The following is a 6361-nucleotide window of genomic DNA, read 5'->3' as shown; positions in this document are numbered from 1 at the left end:
GTTTATTAGTGGGGTAGGAAGTATAAGGCGCAAGGAAAGCTCTGAGGGATATTTGGTCTGATGTGCCAGCAAGCGGAGTGAAATTTAGCCCCTGTGGTCCTTTAAGGGGTCAAAGAGCAAGCAGATACAGAGGTTCTGCTGAGCTGTCTGTGGCTTTCAGTGAAGCTGCTAATGGAATAATGATAGTTCCTTACAGAAAGCAGAAGGTGTTCTATTTTTAGGTAAGAGAAGCTATGCACTAGAGATAATCCAAACACATTCTTATCAGAGAGGATGCTGAAAAAAATGCCCACAGTTTCCTAACCCCTGTTGCCATAGGTAACATGACAGTCTCCTGGAGAAGAGCCGCACGGACAGTCCTAATGATACTACCATTTGTCAAGCATTTACTATCTACCTGGAACTGTGCAAAGTGCATTATCCCAGCGAATCCGAAAATAGTCCAACGAGGAGGTGCTAATATTGTTTCCATTTTACAGATGAAACTGCTACTTACAGGAGTTAAATAAGTGTTTGGGTGTGAAAAGCAGAGCCATTTTCAAATCCATTTGTGGTTGCCTCCACATTCCAAGCTCAATTAGAAAAGGAAAATAAGATATAATTAGTTTAAACTCTCAGCTCTCAAATCAAATTAGAGAAATGATTCCCTAGCCTTTCATTATTTTCGAGGCATATTGCTCTGTCTTCCATGGACTGGAAATGTATGAAGCAATTTAGAATGTGACAATAGTCTCCCATGTCAGGGAAAAATTCAGTGAACAGGGGATCAGAATCTGAAGTCAGACCTATGGGTGGTGGAAGGAGCCAGGACATGGTATTGCAAGGGAATAGGAATAGACAACAGGATCAAGCCAGCAGTTGCCTTCAACGGGGTGTGACGGGGAGGTAACCGTGGGGGGGTTTCCCAAGAGCAGACACTGTTTGGGTTCTGGGAAGGTGGCTACAGTGGGGTCAGGCAGCAGTGCAAAGCTGATACCTGGCTGGGTGTGTTTGGCCCGATGTCCTCTGAGGATTTTGGTGAAAGATCGGCAAGTCCTTATATGAGGGAGTATAAATTTCCACTAGTGTCATGGAAATGTTACAGGGCTCAATATTAACTAAAACCTCAGTTATCAACACAGAGGCCCAACTACTCAGATTATCCCAAGAAATAAGACATAGACCAGCAAAAATTTCAAAACAAGGTCTTTCAACAGTTTCGTGTTGACTGTCTACTTTGTGCAAGGAAGTGGTCCCAGGGCGCTAGGCCGTGTTTCTAAAATTGTCCTTGACTCCAGTTACACAGGGCTGGTTACAGAGCCTGGGAAGAAAAATCAGTGAATCCAGCGACAGTGAGGGAAAATGAATAACATGTTTGTACCTAGTAATGTTAGGTGGTATGCGGGCTTGGCTCCACTTACGGTGGATATATAGACTACAGCTGTGACGGGCAAGACGCGGGAGGATTCAAGCCTTAGAACTCTGTGTATGTCATTTACTCATAATTTACTCTCTCAGTCTCTCATTTCTTTCAGAGAAATTATTGATTCCCTTTTGTATGAGACACTATATCAAGGCTGGGGAATACAAGAGCAAGTTAGATTTTTGTTTCTTTTCCCAGAGAAGCCTAGAATATATGGTAGAGGTTCTCAGATATTGGTAGACATAAGGATGACTTGTGACACAAGTTCAAGCTTCACATGTACATGCCCGTTCTGAGATGCAGATTGCGTAGGTAAATAGACCCGGAATACGCATTCTCGTCAAACACCACCAAATATGCTGATCAACTTAATTTGAAGCCAGCATTTGGAGAACTCTGATTTAGCTAAATATGCGAGTCTCTAATGCAACTTTTCCTGTGTGAAGTGTCATATTCCAGGGCAAAAGAGGGAAAATATAGTATGTTAAACTGCACTGAGGTCATATATCTTAGGTAGAAAGCAAACTATTCATTCCTGTGTTCAAACAACCATAGGTATTCACTTGCCTAAATTCTGTATAGGAAGTTGATCTCCACATCTTTTAAAACATGTCCAGCACTGAAATCTGTGCTTCTGCGACATCAAAGTTTAACTCTCCTCAAACTTCATCCTTCAGTAAAGAAGGAATAATTTTGCCTTTCTGCCTGTGGATGCTGCTGAGTAAGCAGCATTGAAGTCCCCCCTCCTGCAGTTGCCCCGTGTAGGGCGGAGTCTCTCAAAGAGCCTGAACCCTCCCCTGCGGGAGCAATTTATTGGAGGCTCAAGCTTTGAAACAACAGATGAGAGTTGGAGGAGCCACTCTGAGCAACGGGGGATGCTCACAGACTGCATGGTGAGGAGAGGTCCAGACTCCGAGCACACCAGAGGCTTTGGGTTTGTTGTGTAGGCCGCTGTTGGAGGAGCAGCCAGGGACACGAGGCCTCACGAGGCAGGTGGAAAAGTTGTGGAACCACAGAGGGCGGTCTCAAGAGATTCTCAAAGACCTGATGCCCACTTCACTGTGAAAAGGAATTCTGTCGGTAGTTAAAGAAGACACTGAAGAACATCACCTAAGAGATGATTTTGGATTTTATTGAAGTGATCAAACTCATGATTGGCCGAGGCAATGGCCAAAAGAGGGGTGTTGCTTTGGTAACCTTTGATGACCATGACTCTGTGGACAAGATTGTCATTCAGAAACCTTGTGCTGTGAATGGCCACATCTGTGACGTAAGGAAAGCCTTCTCTAAGGAAGAGCTGACTGGGGCTTCATCCAGCCAAAGAGGTCGAAGTGGTTCTGGAAACTGCGGAGGTGGTCATGGGGGCAGTTTTGATGGGAATGGCAACTTTGGTTGTGGAGGAAACTTCAGTGGTTGAGGCGGCTTTGGTGGGAGCCATGGTGGTAGTGGATAGGGTGGCAAATGGGGATGGCTATAATGGATGTGGTAATGATGGACGCAACTTTGGTGGCGGCGGAAGGTACAATGATTTTGGCAACTACAACAATCGATCTTGAAATTTGGGACTCATGAAAGGTGCAAACTTTTGGAGGCAGCAGCTCTGGCCCCTGTGGTAGTGGAGGCCAATACTTTGCCAAACCACAAAACCCAGGTGGCTGTGGCGGTGCCAACAGCAGCAGTAGCTATGGCAGTGGGATCGGTTTTAACTACTGCCAGGAAAAAAAGCTTAGCAGGAGAGGGGAGCCACAGAGGTACAGGGAAGCTACAGGGTACAGCAGATTTGTGAGCTCAGCCAAGCACGGTGGTGGCAGGGCCTAGCTGCTGCAAAGACTATTTTAGACAGCACTGCTGTGAATGGGCAACAAACTGGAGGACTGGGTCTGTGACTAATTGCATAACAAGTTATTTTGTTTCTGTTCTGTGGAAAGCATACAGCATTCCAACAAAGGGTTTTAATGTAGGTTGGTGTTTTTTTTTTTTGGCACCCATGTTGTTGATTGCTAAATGTAATAGTCTGATCATGACACTGAATAAATGTGTCCTTTTAAAACAATGTGCTGTGTACAGTTAGTCTATTCTGAAGCCATCTTGGTAAATTACCTCAACAGTGTGATGTTAGAATTCCTTCAGAGTGCTACCAGGTGCCATCTGAAATTTATTTACAACTTACTTGAGCACACAAGCCATTGTCTCCAGAGACCTCAGTGTAGTTGAATTAGTAAGTTACTGTGTTGTGACCTGGAGTTCACCATTAAAAGGTTCATCCCAGCAGAGTCATGGAGTTTATTTGGTTTTTAATGATCGTTGGCACATTCTGTACAATACATCTAAACTGAATTATGGTACCAGATAAAATGATAGATGGGAATAAAGCTTGTAAATTATCCATTATCATGTGTATTCAATAAACAATTTAGTATCTTTTGGGGAGAAAAACCCAAAATAAATAATTCCTTTTTATTCATTTCAGTGGATACTTCTGTTTTGGTTGATCCTTTGTGTTAATTTCATTCTTTTGTTTTCCTTTTATTATCCTCCTCTCCCTTTCCCCCTTCTTTCCCCTTCTTCCTTCCTTCACCTGCCTTTGAGTTAGTTACCACTTCCCTACTACTGTTAATTCAGATGTTTCTTCTGAGAAATTTGTAGCCAAGATTTAAATATATGGTGCAATAACATTACTTGAATGTACACTAATTTTGAAAGATACGAGGTAGCATAAATTAAAGCGTTATTTTTAAGCTGTATTTAAATACTCAGAATCACCTTTAATTATCTCAACATCCCTGGATAATTTTATCCCTGGAAAGGGGATGAAGTTGGCGTTATCATTTCCCCGTCACAGATGGGTTAGAGATAGATGAAGGCTGAGTACTTTCACAATGCAGTTCATCGTTTCAGTGATTTGTGGATGTATAGCAAACCACCAAACTAAGCCCTCCAAGTGTGGCTTTAAAAAAACCCAATGTGTTATTTCTCATGATTCAGTAGGTTGACTGGTGGTTTTTGTGCAGACTTCACGCAGCCACTGTCACCTGAATCAGATGGAAAGGCTGGAATAGCCCAGGTGACCCACCTCTTTCTCCTCCCAGGGTATTTCATTCTGTTCTCTTCCCAAGTATGGCGGTTTCAGGTTATGAAAGCAAAGAACCGCCCATGCCAATTGAAGCCTTGTCCTAGACTCGCTTCCTCTACTTTCTTTTGGTCAAAGCTAGTCACAAGGCCAGCCAAGAAGCAAGAGACAAGAAAGTAGACCTGACTCCATGGCAGGTGTCTCACCTCAAATGTCTTGGAGCTTGTTGGTGTATACTCATCACACTAATTATACATCTTATTTTTACAGTGAATGATATTTTCTCCATAGAAAGCAAAACTAAAATTATTTCAAAAGAAAAAGAAAAAAAAGATTAAATTCTCCTATAACTATGCTTTGATATCACTCTCAGGCATGGAAGATTGTCTCTATGGACATTCTTTCCCACTGAATTTTATAATTGTAATTATGCATGCTATGAAGTTCTGTCTTAATCATTTCATGTACCACTTTGTGGAGAGCAGGACCAATAAAATGGCATTGGTCCAATCAAAATAGTATAAAGTATATAACACTAAGTTGAGTTGCTCATGTCAACCAAGATAGTTGCCAGTCACCCATGGTACTTCAGTTCAAGGGGGAAACTATCTAAGTCATGCTAGACACACCTGGCAAGGAGACATACCTAAGATATCTGCATACATGACCAGGAAGGCTATGTCTGAAGAGCACCACACATAGATAGGATCCCGGGGAAAGTCCCCACTCACCATCAGGGTTGCCAAGATGCTTATCAAGAGACCCAGGAGTGTGGAGTACACCACTCTCAAGGGTATTAACTGGGGCAGGCTCCAGGCCACTGCTGAGACAGCCGAGCTGCACACACCAGAGTGCTGCTCCACTCCACGCTGATCTCCCTTAACATTGGCCACCGAGGCTCTGCCCTGCTGGACTGAGGACTTGGTCTGTTCCATTGCCCACCTGGCTCCAGAGGTCCTTCCCTGAAAGATGCTGACAAGTCCTTTGCACATCGTGCTGTCTCCCAGACCTGCAGGCTGAGACTCTGGGACTCGAGTTGATTATCCCCAGTTTTCTTGTGTGATGTTGTTATTGATTATTTCTGAGTGATTAGTATTATTATTAGGTTAGTATAGATTTGGATTAAATCAGCATTAATAAAAACTGAGTGAACCTGCATTAATAAAATCCAAGTGAATGGCATAGTCGCCTGTGTTGGCTGCCTGTTATTTCTCAGTGCCAACATCACCTGGAGGACTGGCGGTCATACAGGTGACTCAGCAGTTCCAGTTTTTAGAGCCCAGATCAGACATCCGCCCAAGGACCAAAGGCTGAGTTATAGGAAAGACTATATTGCTAACATACCCTTGCCACATACTTGTTGTCAAATAGCTCTCCCACCGCTATCAACTTCTCTGTGCTTTGTTTTCTTAATAGTTACACATTCTATAATAACATTTGTAGAGTTGTATGTTTACTATCTGTCTCTGAATCACAGTACCTTGTCACCACCACTGGCAGAATGTAAGGAATGTTTCTACTTTGCTTTCCTCCAAGTCTAACTCTCCCATTAATGTCATTGTTAGTTTTGGTGGTGATATTATTATTCTTACCAGTCACGTGCCAGGCACTTTATTGTGTGCTTTATCCACATATCTCATTTAACCCTTACAATAAAGGTTCAAGGTAGGTATTTCTACTTTCATATCTTTACAAATGGGGAAAAAAGCAAAACTAAATCTCAGAGTAGGTATTTGCTTTGTTCCTGAAGTATCACCAGTACAAAGAAATACACCTGGCGCATAGTAGGTTTTCAGTAAGGTGGCAAATTGGAAGCATTCTTCAGCCACTGAAATTACAGTAGAAAGGGGGAAGTGTTAGTTACCAACAGTTGCCTCTTAAGGCCAGTG

The 6361-nt window shown here is 42.9% G+C and overlaps 1 pseudogene; it reads left to right on the top strand.

The window, feature by feature from the left end:
• Positions 1-998: 998 nt before the first annotated feature.
• LOC118983192 (heterogeneous nuclear ribonucleoprotein A1-like) lies at positions 999-3220 on the top strand (annotated as a pseudogene).
• The last annotated feature ends 3141 nt before the right edge of the window (positions 3221-6361 follow it).

The sequence above is a fragment of the Sturnira hondurensis genome, unplaced genomic scaffold (genome assembly GCF_014824575.4).
Source record: "Sturnira hondurensis isolate 20B ecotype Veracruz unplaced genomic scaffold, ASM1482457v3 Scaffold0002638, whole genome shotgun sequence".
Classification (NCBI taxonomy): Eukaryota; Metazoa; Chordata; class Mammalia; order Chiroptera; family Phyllostomidae; genus Sturnira; species Sturnira hondurensis.
Note: the sequence above shows the minus strand (reverse complement) of the source record. Positions and strands in the feature narration are given on the sequence as shown.